Source organism: Geotrypetes seraphini, unplaced genomic scaffold (genome assembly GCF_902459505.1).
Source record: "Geotrypetes seraphini unplaced genomic scaffold, aGeoSer1.1, whole genome shotgun sequence".
NCBI lineage: Eukaryota > Metazoa > Chordata > Amphibia > Gymnophiona > Dermophiidae > Geotrypetes > Geotrypetes seraphini.
In genome coordinates this window covers 12,291-29,766 of record NW_022985872.1, presented here as the reverse complement: position 1 = coordinate 29,766, position 17,476 = coordinate 12,291, and the positions used below count along the sequence as shown (strand labels likewise).

Below are 17,476 nucleotides of genomic sequence, written 5' to 3'. Positions count from 1 at the left end.
TGCAGGACACTAATCTCAGGAGAAGGGCTGACAGCAGAAAGATTACTACAGAATCATCTGTGCTTCCAAGAAAAGGAACCTCACAAGGGAGGGGGCAAGCGATCTGGATTTCCTCCCAGATCCAAGCAGAAGGGCTAGAGATAAAAAGGAAATATGGGGAGGGGGATTTGATGTACTAATATTTCTGGCATGAATATTCCTCTGCTGACTTAACTAGGCCTCATAGGTGATTTTCTAGCATTGTAAGGTATGTGTTTGGTTATCTGTGATTGAATTTGATTTATTCATGTGTTTTTAATTTTGTTTTCTTTATATTTGTCCATATATTAGTAAAATAAGACTTTAGGACTCTTGAAGACTTTAGGACTCCGTGCCAAGTCTTGATGGTTTTAACCTATTTAGAATCAATCAAATTCCCTTGGACTGCTCTGCTCTCTTTTGGGCCCTCATTTCCTGCCATAGTGTGTGAGCAAAGCATTATGGGAAATGTAGTCTAATCCATACTGCAGCCACTCCTGCTTTGTTTCTAGTGGTCTTTCTCCTAAGACCGCCTCCATTTTCCTCTCACCTAAGCTTGAGTCCTTGGTCTCACTGCTGTACTTCCTGGTCACCTCTACCACCTTTGCTCTGATAGGTCTCTCTGTTACTGGTTGCCTATTGGTTCCCTCTTCTTCCCCTAGGCTTATGGGGGTTTTCACTGAGGACATACCTTGGCTGTCTTATAAAAATCTATAAAGAGACAAATAGGAAAAAATAATAATAATGTTATACTGAAAATAAGAAAGAGAACAGCAGATGTCAAAATCTGAGAGGAATACTTAAAAAGAGAACTATTTAAAACATATATTTTAAAAATCCAGTGCTGCAACTTTGGACTATGTCAGGAGGGCACCACACATGCGGAGATGCCCTCCCTCCCAAGAACAGTTTGAGGGGGTGGGGCCAGGGCTGGGGTCTTGCTCCCCCTACCCTTCTCTCTCTATGTCCCCTCACTTGCCTACCCTTCTCTCTCTATGTCCCCTCACTTGCCTCTTCTTCGAATGCCTATAATTTTTTTTGTCCTGTAACTTTACTGTGAATGTCAATTCTTACCTGTTCTGAGCTCCCGGGAGAACAGGATAGAAATCTAAATAAATAAATAATGGGGGTGGGCCTGGGGGCGGGGCTGTGGGTCTGGATTTTTAGTCTACTAAAATCTGGTAGCCCTATTCATGGCTCATGTCATGGCTGAGGCCCGGGGGAGTTGGGGGGGAGTCAATTTTGACCTGCAGCTCGTACCAATAATCATTGCATTGGAGCAAGAGATCTTTGGCTTGCAATTGCAATAATTAAAGAACTGAAGAGATAATCAGTTTTATTAGTCATGGGGTGGGGGGGGGGGGGAGTTAACTATGCAGGGTCTATTGAACTTATGAGACATTACGGTCTCCCAGAATCAGCTTCTTCCGGGGGTCTAGTGGTTCATTCTTAAATGACCTTATAGTGAGGGTGAGCTAGGAATTTTGATGTTAGCTGGTATGATTGTTATTTTTATATTACTCAATTTGTAAGCCACTGTGAATACGTAAAGGCTAGCTTGGCAGCATGAACATTTTAATAGAAGACCCCTTATACCGAGAGCCGTGGGAAATGCACCAAAGCTCATTCAGTTCTTATGGGCTTCGTGCGGCATCACTACTGCGGTTTTATAAAAGGGGTCCAGAAGTAGGATGGAAGGAGATGCATGTGAACATTGCTTTTAATTATAAACGGCACTGGTTTTGGTGTCTATTTCTTGATATTTAAATTTAATTGGAGCTTATATTTGGGTATTTACATTTTTATTGTTTGCATTTTAGCTGTAGTATAGCTGGAGATTTGCTAAATTTTGTAGCCCTCCAGCTTGCTGTGGAGAGAGGCTTGTGGTTACGTGTGGATGTTTGAGGATGGCTAGCTAAAACCTTGAGCAATGATGTCAGTCAGAGAGTATTGTGACATGGGACCCGTGATGTCATAGCTGAATGTCAGAAAGAGTAAGCACTGACCAGCAGCTCATATCAGTGATCAGAGTGTTGGGAGTTGGGTGTGTTTTTGCTCTGATCACCGCGATTTTCAGAAAGTTGTTTGTTTACTGCCTTTTGTCTTTTTCCTTACCCACCCTTTCATTTATTTTTATATTGTATTTAATCCATTTTTTTTCCTTCCCTCATTTCCTTTAGTGTTTTTATATCATAATTGTCTTTTATCCCCTGTTTGTTGAAAAAATTTTATTTTTTAATTTTATATTTTACCTTCTTTTAATTTTGTATAAATTTAGTAAATTTAGTTTTGTAAAAAATTTAATTTTTTTATTTTTTATTTTACCTACTTTTATTTTTGTAAAAATTTTGTAAATTTAGTTTTTGTAAAAATTTAATTTTTTAATTTTTAATTTTACCTAGTTTTATTTTTGTAAAAATTTTTATTTTTTAATTTTTTATTTTTGTAATCATCTTTCTGAGAGGAGAGGAAGAGAGTCTATACCGCTGGGTAAGTATACATTATTTTGATCTGAGCTTTGATAAGTTTGGGGTGAAAAGTTAATTTGTTGGTTCCATTATATTGGCAGTTTAGATCTTAAGAGCAAACTTTAATCTAGCTAGTCTCCATAGAAAACCTGATGGCAGATAAAGGCCAAATGGCCCATCCAGTCTGCCCATGCAGAGTAACCATTGTGCCAGAAAACGTATGAAGGAAGACTGGAAGCCATGACTATGTAGACCCTAGAGGAAAGGAGGAACAGGGGAGGGTTAATTGCTTATTTTATTTAATTTCTCATTTATCTTTTCATCCACAGAATGGCGAAGAGGACAGAGAAGCGGAACTTCGTGGACCCCATGTTACTGGTAGGTGTCACACATGCTCTAAAGCCTCCCTCATTGTCAATTAATTGGTTAGTGATATTTATTTATTGAATTAATTTGTTTCCTCTCCTGAAAGAGCTCAGAACAGGTTACAGCTTGACATACATAATACACAGTCAACCGATTGCAATTTGCCATAGTTACAGGATAGATTCAGATTCTACAAAAGCCGCAGAAGGTTTAGGCGGTGTTAGCCACCCTACCTCCACCTAACTTAATTGTTGTAATTGGGCTTCAGTGGTGGAATAATTAGTGGCACCATTTAAAACCAATTAAACCCTTGTTAAAAAAAATAAATAGCCGTCGCAATGTGGCCTCCAGGACCAGCACCTGGGTCACTGGTGGCTACTGGTACCTAATGACGCCGAAGCCCAGAAGTAGGCATGGTTAGAGGCGGTGCCGGACTTCAGCCCTGACCGCGATTCAGGAAGGACCCTGGGCCGGTGCCAGACTTCAGCCACTGGCCGCGTTTCAGGAAGGACCCTGGGCCGGTGCCGGACTAAAGCCACTGGCCGCGATTCAGGAAGAACCCTGGGCAGCGGAAATGTCGACCTGTAAAATTCTGGCCTACATTTCTGGCACCTGTCACCATCCCCTTTTTCCTCTCAAATATCTGCCTCCCTAACCCAGGGATCCATGATCTTTTTCCCTCTCCTTCCTATGTTCCTGAATCTTCCCCCTGCAGTCCGGTCTCTCTCCTCCTCCTGTATATCTGTCAACCACTTTGAGTGTGGTCGTAGAAACAAGTCCCGATCCCTTGCCCTAAACTACAATAGCTTTCTACGAAATAAACATGGTGCAGTTTACTTGCTGATATCAGGCATCATTTCTAATACATTCTTTTTCATTTTTCAGAGGTCTGAAGTCATGGGGACCACAGGAAAGTAAGTAGATTTTTCATTATAAATATAAAATTAAAGATTTGTACATTGAATGGAATGCAAATTTAATAAAATGTAATGATTACTGTATGTGATTGATTTGAACTTTATTAGTCTATGAAATTTTTAACGTTATTTATTTCTATACTTTTAGTGACTGGTGGCCAATCAGACTCGATCTGTCCAGAGACATATTTAACAATATATTTAGTAAGTAATATGCCAGTATTTATGTCGGGCCTTAGTAAAGGCGGCGGTGGGGGTGGGGATAAATGTTTTTGGCCTGTTAATCCCAAGTTATGGTAATATGGACCTTGGTTCTGGAATAGAATAGACTGAATTACCTAAACAGAGGCATTTAATTATAGAAATGCCTCCTGTCCTCAAAGGGCTCGATGCACTAGAGATAGCGACTCGATCGCTGTTGGCTGATTCTCCAGCAGCGATCGTTTGCATGCAAATGATTTGAACAACTGATCATTCACTCAGTGAGCGATTGACACATGCGCAGAGTCTTCACAGCAGTGACAGGGAAGGAGCCTCCTGTCACTGCTATTAGGGCTTTTTTGAAATGGCAACCCCGCTTCCAAGTGTCAAATATGGTGAAATCCACTTAATTGCAAATGCATATTTCAGTGGGCAATGATATTCGTCTTTGAACCTTATTTTCACCTTCTCCTTGATGTCTTTCTCAATACATACTGTTGTTTAATACTTATCTTTTAATATGCAGAATCATTAGCCTGCTCCAGGGGGAGGGTTGGGGGGCCATTGGCAGGAGACGGTAGGCATCCCTCCTTCCATTCTGCCATGGGTGGGGGGTCAGTCGGGACTGCAGGAAAGCGTGGAAGTCTGGAAGTCAGAGGGGAGGATCAAAAATATGTAAAGGAGGCTTCCTACAAGAGATCTTGCGAAATGGGATGCATAACCCACTAGTTCAGGAATAGACTGGGATTGTTCAAAAACCTGGGGTTTCTTTATACTGATTCTTGTCTCTTTTTTTTTGCTTTAATTAGGGAGAAGACCCTCCTAATAAGGAATATGCTCTGAATTGCCGGCTGGAGGAGACGGATGATGAGCACGTCATCTTAATCTTTACTCGTAAGTTTCTGCTGTGGTTGAAAAAAAGTAGAAAAACAAATACAAAAGAGGTACAAATAATCAGTCTAAGCCAAAAATCACCTCTGATAGCACCTTAGTGAATAAATAACTATATGAAGACAAGCCTGAGAGACCTTAAATTCAAGCAGTATGCTGCTAGATGTGTTAACAGGTCAGAATCTCGATCATTGGCTCATACTTCGTGAATATTTGTAGTTTTCAAATATATATCAAAAATTCAAAACAGCACTTATCTTGTTAGCGGTATTGAACAGCACTGCGGGGCCGCTGTTTCACCTTTACTGGCTTCATCAGGGGATAAACTGAAACAGTGCGGAACAAAACTTTCCCTTGGCTCAAAATGTTTCAAGATGGCCATATCTAGCAGCATACAGCTTGAATTTAAGGTCTATGATTTTTGGCTTAGGTTGAAAAAAAGTACCCAAAAGATGCCAGCATTCATAGCGGGGACTTTTTGCTGACTGATTTCTATTTTCTGTCTCCTGCAGCTGAACAATCCTACACCATCCATGCCAGCACGGAGCATAACGAGGCGTAAGGCACACGTTCTCTAAAAGACTTCGTTCCTTTATCTGCTGCTTCCAGGAGCGACTGTTCCACTTTGTTTTGGCTTTTAGCTTAGATTCTTTCTTTTTTCTTTTAGATGGCTGAAAGCGATGGACAAGTGCCATCGTTTCATCTGGAAGATGCTCAAAACCAATAGATATCAAGTGGAGCATCGATTTCAGTGGATGGTCTATAATCAGTCCCCTAAAGGATGCGCTGAATGTGGCGCTGGAGGTAACTTCACTATTAAGCGAAAACCAAACTCCTGTCCCCATAAAAAGCAGCAATTACTTCTGACAGTTCTGATTTGGTTTTAAAGTCTTAGTTTATTTAAATCAGCAATAAAATACAATATAAAGAATTAGAATAGACATTAGGTCATGTGACTGTAGGGTCGACCATTTCTTGTTGGGCAATATAAAGCTCATATCTGTAGAGCAAAGAAATCTGGTTCCACCTTCTGGCACAGGTAACTTGTGAGAGGTCCTTCCAAGATCCACAAATGGTTTTTAATGCAGCAAAGAGTAAAGAATCAAACAATACAGTATCAAAATCATTTCAACACTTTTCAGGACAAGGGTTGCCTAAGAAAAATGGGCCAAAACTGTACTGGAAGCCCCAAAACAAACTCAGCAAGTTCTTCATTTTGGACTAAACACAATTGGTGGCATAACCAAGAGAGGGGAGCCCCACCCCCCTCAAAATGAACATCTCCGTTGCTGTAGCTGGTGGGACATTTTGTTTTTCCATCATCTTGGTCCCAGTATCTGCTTTTGTCTCTCTTCTACTAATTCTCTTTCCAGGCCTCGGGAATCCTGGTTCCATCCCTGTGGGAGCCTTTGGGGGGGGGGGGGGTTTTCCCCGTGGGAGTCCCATAGACCTGGGTCTTCATCATAAGGCGTATGGGGACAGACTGTAAGATCTCAATCTGTACACTTTAGAGGAAAGGCAGAAGGGGGAGATGATATGATAGAGACATTTAAATACCTAGGAGGCCTAAATGCATATTACATTACATTTATTGACTTCTATTCCACCTTTAACTTTCAGTTCTAGTATATTAAGTTGTTGATAATAATATTGTTAGGGATATTTTGCTTATTAAAGCATTGTTTTATTTTAGAGGCATCTTTTATTATGCTCAACTTGGGGCTTAACATCTGCCATAAATGCTTCCATCGCCACGAAGTTGATGGTGGGCCATCCACTGAGTACATTATAAACAGTTCGGCTTGTCAGGTAAGTCTCAGAGACGGCATATCCATCAAGAAAGTGGGTTTTTTGAACAATACACTCTTGGCTGATCTCTCGACATCCTTCCCTCACGACTCCCTCGTAGTGTGAATGAAAGATCCACCATTTCTTTTCAGACTCCAGAACTGTTGGGCTGTTTTGATCCTGCTCAAAGTTTACAGTTTAGCTTCATGTAATATACATCAAATAATAATGAAATATCTAAGTTCACATGAAAGTTACTATGTTTAGAATTAATAGAGATAGATTAGGTTACATGGGGGTAGTGATGTGCGGATAGCGTAGCAAGTTTTAAGAAAGGTTTGGATAAGTTCCTGGAGGAAAAGTCCATAGTCTGTTATTGAGAAAGACAAGGGGAAGCCACTGCTTGCCCTGGATCGGTAGCATGGAATGTTTTGCCAGGTACTAGGGACCTGGATTGGCCACTGTGAGAACAGGCTAGTGGGCTTGATGGACCGTTGGTATGACCCAGTAAGGCTATTCTTATGTTCTTATGTCTTCCCCTCTCTGCTCCCCATTTTCTATTTTTTCACTCAATTAATTGTTAAGCTCTGGAACGCATCCTCTGGTAATGTGGTAACAGTGGTTAGTGTATCAGGTCCAAAAAAGATTTGGGCAACTTCCTGGAGGAAAAGTCCGTAATAGATAGTAGCAGACTATGAACTTTTCCTCTATGAACTGAATGGTAATTTACTACGAGGGTGAATCAAAAATGAAAGGCAATTCTTAAATTACACGATAACCAGAACAGAGCTAGCAAAATTCAACATATGTACTCATAAATTCCCTGTTGGATAGTGTCACCTGCCGGGGTCTCTGGAAGCTTGTGGAAGACCACCGACAGGCGGCAGCACGACCCTGGCGTGGCTCCCAAAGTGGAAGACCTCACTGGTGTCCCAATACTCCGGCCTTCGCTACAATAAACCACAGCGAGAGCCAAGTCAAATCAAAAATGTCCAAGGTTTAATTTGTCACCAAAAACAAAAAACAAAAATCATACAAGGAAGCACTAGCACTATCTTCCTTTTGCTCCAAAGGAAAAAGGTTTCCCTTCTCCCAAAACAGTTCAATGGAAGAACAGCAGTTCTTATAATAATAATAATAACTTTATTCTTGTATACCGCCATACCCAGTGAGTTCTAGGCGGTTCACATTAGTTAAACATGGATTACATGCGGTTGAGAATAGTTGAACAGATTTACATTAGTTAAGTATAATTACATGCGGTTCACATTAATTAAACATAGTTATATGCAGTTAAGTAATAATTGAACAGAATTGCATAGAGTTAGGTGTTAAAATGAGCAGGGATGCAGGCAGCGGAGAAGATGAAATTGGGGAGTAGGATAAGGTGGGTCGGGGGTGTGGGGTGTGGCAAGATGAAAGAAAAAGGGGGAGGAGGGGGGATTCTTTGGGGAGGGGCCTTTAAGTGTCGTGGCGTTGGAAGAGGTGTGTTTTGAGTAGTTTTCTAAAGCTGAGGTAGGTTGGATCCTCGAGGATCAATTGGGTTATCCATGGGTTTAGCTTGGCGGCCTGGAAGGCGAGGGTTTTGTCGAAGAATTTATTGGAGTGACAGAGTTTTAGGGAGGGGAAAGCAAATAACTGGATTCTGCGGGAGTTCTTGTTTCTGTGATTCAGGATGAAGTGTGGGTTGATGTAGTTTGGGGCTAGGCCGAATACTGTTTTGTAGCAAAAACAGGCGAATTTAAATAGGACTCTGGATTCCAGTGGTAGCCAATGAAGTTTGTGGTAGAAAGGGGTGACATGGTCCCATTTTTTCAAGCCGAATATAAGGCGGACAGCGGTGTTTTGGATCATTCTGAGTCTTCTGGTAGTTTTCTTCGTGGAGCTCAGGTAAATGATATTACAATAGTCCAGTATGCTGAGAACGGAGGATTGCACTAGGTAAGTCCATAGAAGTCCACAATAAAGGTTCTAGCGGCTTCCCCAGCAAGAGAAAACAAAACTAGTCCCAAAAAGGAAAAGTCCTCAAGAATACTCTTGAGTCCTGGACTTTCAGTCATATAATCCTGTTTCTTCACATTGCAAAGCAAACTTCAAACATGAAAAGAAAAGTAAGGCCTTACTGCAGGCTCTTGTCATTCCAGCACTAGCTAGTCTCCAGTTGGGCAGCAGAATTACTGGTTCCCCTTTATTCAATAGCTTTAACAAGCTCCCACAGATCTTCGGGGATCCTACCCCAATCCTGAAAGTCCCTTGGAATATAACAGGCAACAGGGAAACTGCTCCACAAGCCAAAAGAAAACTCCTTTGAGTTGCCCCTGGCTTTTGCACAATGTAATTAATGCTGAATGCTGCTGCAGCACTGCTCTCAGCTTGGTTTTTCAGTAGAAACCAAAACTAACAGTCCCAATAACTATCTCCTTATGGAAACCAGTACCTCCAGTCCTTAGTGAGAGACTGCCAAGCGGACATCCATGGCTTCCACGTTCTCAGCTCCAGGCACATTTTCTTCAGCTGTGTCCATACTTTCTGGAGCCCCCAACTGCTCAGCTGACTCTTGGTCAATGGAATCCTCCCATTCCATAGGCTCCTGTGCGAGGTCTGGCCTTTGCCTGGCCCGGAGAACCTTCTCTGCCAGGTCCTCGTGTGCAGCCTGCCTTACTGCCTTGGAGAGCTCTTTAAGAGAGTTTGTGCCACTCCCTGTTCTAGGTGTCTGTGTTCCTAGCTTTCGTGCTCTTTGGCTCCCCCCAGAATACAACTGGGAGTCTGATTAAACCTCTTAAGGGAGCTGGGTTTTTTACTGGGACGTGGAGCTAACCTGTATTCTGGCTCCTGCTCAGGATAGGCAACTCTGCTTTCAGGATCTCCTGCCTGATCATTCTCGGTCAGTCTCTGATCTCGGTCAAAGGATTTACTATGGGGTTTCACTCTGACATGATCGTCTCAGGGAGCGGAAATGTCACAATAGTTTGTCCATACATAGTGCAGCGCTCGGCCTTTAGTCATGTGGCAGCCACAAGGTCAGAAACATGGACGCTCCATTGGAAGATTGCACCATCGAAGAACAACGTGCAGTGGTGCTCTCTCTTTTGGCAGAGGGAGTGACATCTGTGGAAAGCCACCTTCAGATATTGACTCAGTATCTAGAGAACACCATGAATCAAGAAAAGGTTTATGAGTGGGAGAAAAGGTTTAAAGCGGGAAGAACATATGTAACCCATGAAGGTCATTCTGGCTGCCCATCAACACACAAGAGCACATTGACAGGGCTGATGCCTTGATTAGAGAAGACCGTGTCTCAATAACGGTGTCTCAATCGGCTGCAAATTGGGATATCGGCTATGGATCTGCCTGTGCCATAATGCGTGATGACTTGGGATTCAGGAAAGTCTGTGCACGATGGGTTCCCAAACAGCTTAGCAACATGGTGTGGAGTTTGCGACCCAGTTCCTGAGACGGTATGAAGAAGATCCGAGTATTCTGGAGAGAATTGTCACCGGTGACGAGACATGGGTGCCTCACTCCAACCCATAGATCAAAGCACGATGAAGTAAAGGAAGCGGTGCTCACCTGGCTTCGGGAGAGCCAAAAACCTTCTCTGCAGGAATCCTGAAGCTAGTTGAACGATACAACAAAGGCGTCATCTTGCATGAGGACTATGTGGAAAAGTGTATTTTTCCCTCCTATAGGGGATTCTGCCAGGATGTCTTGGGATTTTGTCAAGGCCCTCTTGTGTTACTGGGTGAAAAGAGTTCCATATGAATGTGGCAGGAGGGGTGAGTTTGTGAGCTCCTGGTTATCTGATTGGAGACTAGTTGGCAAAGTCTGAATAAGTGGGTGGATATGTGCTAAAGGGTTTAGATTTGTAGCAGGATGAGACGTGACCACATAATTATCAGTTTGCTCATTTTTCAATTTTATATAATCTGAGGAAATGCAGTAGGAAAAGTAACTTTAAACATTTGCCAAATTGTGTTTTCTTGCTTCAAGTTTGAAGAATCAATTCTCCAGATACTGATGGCTTCATTGTTCTTTTTTTGTCAGAGACAAGATCGAGAGATGCGTGCGGCCACGTGAGTATTCTGAAAATGTACGATACTCTAGAGGTCCCCATTAGGCCTTCTTTCCCCTTTCTCCTTCAGTCTCCCCGGCTCCCTCCACTCACCTTCTCACCTCTGTGTGCTCCTGTGGCCGATATGGAAAGATGTGCATTTAATTTTCATTTGGCAGAGTTAACCCATATAGTGAGAGTCAGGGACAGATTTATCCATTGCACGCCTAAAGGCACAGGGACAGGGGAGTCCTGGCCTCCGGGTTTAAGGGTAACCTCACCAAACCACTACCACCTCTTGCTGTTCCTGGCTGACCAGAACAAATGCAACATAATGATTGAGGGTTATGTTAACCAGGTTTTCTATTCCGCCTTTACCTATTCAGTTTAAGGCTGGATTATATTACAAGAGGTTGAGTCAGGGACGTTGCAATGGACAGTTTGACACAGACATTCAATAGAGTTGCTAGAACAGGTAGATCAGGACAGTTAGGTCATAGTTACAAGTTCAAGTAAGTCATCATTGGCTCATCGATATGTCCCGGGAGTTGCATTAGACAGTTTAGAAATGGGCTTTTACCATTTCCATTTCAGTTACATCTGGGTTGGCTCCCTGTCTTGCTAGAGAAATGCTTTTAAAAGTTTTCTGAATCTAAGATAGTGGTCACAAGATCATTGTGTTTTCTTGGGAAGTATAAGTTTATCAAAACAAAACAAAATGGCAGGAGTTCAGTGGCCAAACTAATTAAAAGCGCCCGGATGGACTTCCAAAACTGGGTATTTGGAGAGCCCTGAGCTCAGGGCTGCATCTGAAGGGCCTCCGAGCATGAGTGGATGCGATGTGATGACATCACATGCATGTGTGTGACATCATCACATTGCATCCATGAATGCTCACAGACCCTCCAGATACGGAAAAGAGATGAGGTTTCTGGGGGATGGGCAGCAGGCAGAACAGGGCATGGCAGAAGCGGAATGGTGTGGAGCCAGGTGTCTTTTTTTTCAAGGAGGAAATCTGGTAACCCTATCTTTAGGCCTAGCCTTAGATTCCTCTCACTACAGGAGAGCAATCTGAGAAAGGAAAGGGACTTGTCTATGCTCTTGCAGTTGCAAATTCAAAGCAGTTTATATATATACAGGGACTTATTTTGTACCTGGGGCAATGGAGGGTAAGTGACTTGCCCAGTGTCACAAGAAGAAGCGCTGGGATTCATGTCCCACAACCTCAGGGTGCTGAGGCAACAGTTCTAAGCCACTCCTCACCTCCTGGGGAACTGGGTTCGATTCCCACTGCGGCTGTTGTAGTTCTGGCCAAGTCACTTAACACTCCCAGGTACAAACTGAGCACTTGTATATAATATGTCAACTGCCTTGCTTGTAACCACCAGAAAAGGGGACGATCAAATCCCATCCTCTTTCTCCTCTTTTGGCTGCATGGAGGGATTGCCTTGCATCAGAATCATTGCCCTGCTTGTCCTCTGAGCAATCAAAGTTACTCACCCTTAGCAGGTGTTCTCTGAGGACTTCCTTTCCCGCCTTCCCTAGGAGTTGTGTTCTTTTGCTTTCATATTGGGCTAGATTCACTAAAGATAGCAACTCAATCGCTGTTGGCCAATTCTCCAACAGCGATTGATTCACTCTCAAGTCTGCATGCAAATCCACCGACTCAGTCGCTCAGTGAGTGATTGACACAATCCAGATCCCTAGCAGTAGTGACAGGGTAAGCAGCCTCCTGTCACTGTAACTTCACATATCCTGTCCCATTAGAGAAAAAGCCCCTAAAGCGTGAGCTACCATCCCCCCAAACCCCAAAAAGATGGCAGGAAGGATTGTCGCTAAACCTGACATTAGTGAATCTAGCCCATGTACTGCTGATCCCATGCTGGGTGGGAAGGCACTGGTTACAGTGTGCAGTGGGTGCTTCAAAAGCTTCAGAAAACTCTAGAATGCAGAGTGGCGTCTGCACTGGGTCTCCATCAGATGATATTACCCATGTGAGAGAATTTGTGTCCTGCTGTCCTGGGAGAACTCCTGCTACAGATGAGTAATTTCACTTTATCCAATTATGTGTAGATAATACTGGTTTGTGTACTCTAAGTTTTTAAATCTGAAATAGATTCTCTCTTTTTCCAATTCAGAGAGCAAGGAGTCCAGAGTGACCTGAGGTACGATTCTGAGATGTCACAGAAATAATTTTAGTGGTGTTTTTACCTTGGGGTGGGGGTAGATGTAAGAGCTCAAAAGTTACAGCAGTCAACGAATGTTGAAAGCGTTCCCACAGAAGGGTTGGGACAACAACGGCCTTGGCGTGCTGCTATGCAAGATCCGAGCGACCAGCACTGTGGATCGTAAGGCAGCGGACGACTGCGCTCGGTTCGCACACAAGAGTACATTGAAGTTGTACGCGATCTTGTACTGAGCCAGTAGGATGCGCTGCAAATACACCGAAGAACTCGCCAAATAGCAAGAGAAACTGGAATAAGCCAGTCAACTGTGGTTGGAATAATTCATGATGATCTGAAATTAAAGTGTCTTAAAATGTGTCGTGTCCAGAACAAAAACACATGACTAAAATGGTGCAAGCAGCTTTTGACCAAGTACACAGAGCACAGTGTCGGCTTCATCTGGTTTACAGATGAAAAGATATTTACCGGTTAACACACAGAAAGATTGCCTATGCGTACCTTCAACAACACTGAAGCGTGAGGTTAATGCCAATCGCCTACTACGAACCTCCCCGACCTCCAGCCAATCAGTCATGATCTCGGTCGCAATCTCAGATTTACAGATTTCTTCTTCATTGATCCTGGGGTTAAGATCAACGACGCATACTACTGGGACATCCTCTTGATGCAGAAAGCTGTTGCCAGCGATCCGTCGCATGTCACAGCTTCAAACAGGACAATGCCCCAGTAAATCAGACAAAGAACACCTTAGAACTGCTACTTCGGGAGACCCCAGACTTCATTGGTCCAGACCTCTGGCCTGCGAATTCATCAAATCTAAGCCTAGTTGACTACCGGATCTGGGGGCTGATAGAGGAACGCAACTACCAGACAGCGATATCTTACGTCAAACAGCGTCTCATCTCTGTTTGGCTTGAGCTGAAGCAGAGCGTCATTGACAAGTCCATAGATCAGTGGCGGCCAAGGCTGATGGTGTGCCTTTGAGGAAAGGGAGTTAACTGAAACATTACTTTTTTATTTATTTATTCAATTTTCTATACCGTTCTCGCAGGGGAGCTCAGAACGGTTTACATGCATTTATTCAGGTACTCAAGCAGTTTTTCTCCTCTCTGTTCCAGCGGGCTCACAAACTATCTAACGTACCTGGGGCAATGGGGGGATTAAGTAACTTGCCCAGGATCACAAGGAACAGTGTGAGATTTGAACCCACAACCTCAGGGTGTTGAAGCTGTAGCTTTAACCACTGCGCCACACTCTCCCTCTTTTTGACTTTACATTTTTTCTGTAAGATACGCCATAAAACTTTTTGATGTGTTTTTATTCAGTTCACAATTCATTTTCTCAAGGCAGTAGTTGTGGTGCGGTAGGAAATAGTTTCAACATTTTTAAGTCAACTTCATTCAGAATACGACGCACTAAATTTCATAAGAATCGGCCGAGTTCTGTGGAAGATACAACAAAAATCATTTTGGTGTCTTTTTTCAGTTCATAGCATAATATAAAATCATATATGTATATCCCAAAACTTTTCAGTTCTGTGCGGTTTAAAAACTAAGAAGACTGAACAATCTCAGTGATTAACAAGTCAATTCTCCATACAAGAGGAAGAAAGAGATAACAGTCCGTGAAACCCTGCATCCCAACTAGCTGCTTGGTAAGACAGCAATCTTTGTCAAAAATCTCTTCTATGTACAACCACGAGCAGAAGGGAAAACAAGCATTGCAGTGGCTCGCAATGAGTGAACGTAACTGATCAACTGGATAATTGGGTATATGTAACCATGCAAGGCCTAATAACACGTGGTTCCAAACTTGAAAAACACCCTAGCATCTACTGGCAACCAGTGAAGGTGTAATATAATCTGGGGGGTTTTTTCCCTAATTAAATATTAAATGCATGGCAGTATTTTGAACAGTACGAAATCTTTGAAAATGTTTACGATAACCTGCCAGATGTTGTATATTGCAATAGTCCAAAATACTCAACACTAAAGATTGTACCAATAACCTGAATGGAGTAATATTGAAGTATGATCCAATTGTTCATAGTTTCCATGATGTAAAGAAGCTTTTTCGAACTAGAACATCAATGTGATTGATCACTCATGGATAGATTTTTTTTAATTCAAAGTATACACCTAAAATCCTGATTGTTGGGGTAATAGGGTAGGACACTCCATTCAGAGTCAAATGTTCTGTACGTTTGGTAGGAGATGCAAAGCAAAATGTAGTTTTATCTGGGTTAAGCTTTCATTTAAAACCCCTCATCCAATAATCTACAGTCTGAAAAACCTTCGAAATTAACTGAGAAGCTGATGAAAGATTAGAAAACATAGGAATTACTAAAGTTATGTCATCTGAATAACTAAAAAAATTGATATCAAAATTTGATCATCTTGAACCCAAGAAGGCAAGATAAATATTGAAAAATATTGAGGAAAGAGGGGATCCTTGATGAACTCACAAGGATTACTCCAAGTATCTGACAAGACCCCATTAAAACTGACTTGATAAGTATGTAAATAAATGAGAGTGTATAGAATATGGAAAACTGTTTCTATTGTAACCACAGAAAGATAGTATAGAAAAAATCCTAAATTAGTTTTCACTTCTTTTCTTTCCAGGAGACATGGGAGAATGAGGAGAATAAGGAATGGGTAATTATAGTCCAATTTTTTTAAATATATGATAAAGGAGGTTTTTTAAAAAATACTTTTGCCCTTGTATAAAGGCTGACCCCTAGTGGTATGAATGAGCGGGTCAGTAGAGTGGCAGTATAAATATAATTACAATTATACTTAAGGGGTCAGAAGACTTAAGAGGGTGGGTAAATAGTGTGGGCAGACTTGATGGGCTATATGGCCCTTATCTGCCGTCATCTTTCTATGTTTCTATGTTTCTATGTTTCTACTACTATTTGTTATAACTGCCTTTTGGAACCCTGTGCTAGACGGGCCCACTAGCAACCTAGGTTCACCTTGGATAAGTTCTAGGGGTGGTGCAAACTGAAGGTCTATCAAGCCCTATATCCAGTTTCAAACAAACATTGACAAATCAGGTCACAAGTACCTGGTAAGACCCCAAAGAGTAAAACAGATTCTATTTCATGCTGCTGAACCCAGAAATAAGCAGTTGATTTTCCCAAGTCCATCTTAAGGATGGTTTATGGACTTTTCTTTAGGATCATTTTCAATCGAATTCCAGAACTTAAATTACAGATTGGATTGGATTGGGGAGTCAACTGATGGGATGTTTCTGGAACCCAGGGGATTGTAGGAACCAAGTGGGGGAATGGGAGATCAGGGGAGGGAAACAGATTAGTGACCCTGAAGCTGTGCAGGTGCTGATCCATATTCAGGAAGCAGACATCCACCTAGTTAAGCACAGAAAGATAGGCTAACGTTTTATGCAGTTCTGTCTGACCACTATAGCTATGTGGGCACCAACCCATGAATAATGGCCCTTTCCGTATATGGCCTGTGTAGTCTGAGCTTGTATTAAGAGCAGAATTTCAGCAGCTGGTCCGCTCAGTGGGCCTAAGTGGGCAGGAGACTCTGAATAGTGACCTCGTAAGTGATTCTTCCAGGTCCAGTACAGTGGATTCTGGAGAACTGAAAACCAAAATTCCCTTAAGGAAAGGATTTATTTGAGGTCTCGGTGCAAATAGGGTGAACAGGCAAAGTACTGGACAGACTAGATGGAACTTCATTTTGACTGATAACTTTCTTGGGCTATATTTGATTATAATTTATTTTGCCTATTATACTTAAAATAATCTGTTTTATTATCTGCTTTATTATATTCAGACTGAAAAGAATGTGGCAGGAATATGCGCGCCTGTTTTACATGTCAGTGAAAGGTAAGATTTCTAACAAATACGAGGGGCGTTCAATAATTTATCTACCTCAGTAGGAAAGGAAAGAGTTTTTCAATAAATAGCTCCATCCACTTTTCCTGCAATGACTTTAACCCCTTCCAACCGGGACATCACAGCTTCCTTGATATCTTCATCACTTGAAAATCGCTGTTCATGGAGAGATTTCTTCAATACACGGAACAGGAAATAATCCTAGGGATCCAGGTCAGGACCGTAGGGTGGATGGTTCATCCCAGAAGACAATTGCCATGACTTTTCCTGCAGATTTTTCTGTCTTGAACATTTTGGGGGTGGGGGATGACTTGTGCTTCCACTGCATTGCAAAAAAATTCACTTGGTCTTCACAGAGCACCTCCAAGTTCTCTTGACAGCACTGAAGCCTCTAGGCCTTCTGACATGGCTCAGCATTCTTGGAACGCATCTTGCATTAACCTTGGACATGCCCAACTTTTCATGAATTATATTCTAAACTGTACCTGCCAAGATGCCCACTTCTTCAGCTATTTGGGAAATCTTAACTCGTCTGTCAAACAAAATTAAATCCTCTATTTTCTTGCATACTTCTGTTGAAGTTGCTCCAACAGGCCGTCCAGGGTGAGGGCCATCTTCAATGGGTTCTCTACCCGCACTTTACATTGCTTGCTCCAAAATATTACTTTATTGAAAATGGAGCAGACTCTGCAATCATGCGTTCATGGATCTCCTTTGGGATT

At 42.3% G+C, this 17,476-nt stretch overlaps 1 long non-coding RNA gene across 1 annotated transcript; it reads left to right on the top strand.

Annotated features, from left to right (window-relative positions):
• Positions 1-5,602: 5,602 nt before the first annotated feature.
• On the top strand, positions 5,603-10,713 carry LOC117352443. Its single transcript, XR_004537692.1, has 3 exons — positions 5,603-5,665; positions 6,555-6,670; positions 10,694-10,713. It is a non-coding gene; the product is annotated as an uncharacterized LOC117352443 (long non-coding RNA).
• The last annotated feature ends 6,763 nt before the right edge of the window (positions 10,714-17,476 follow it).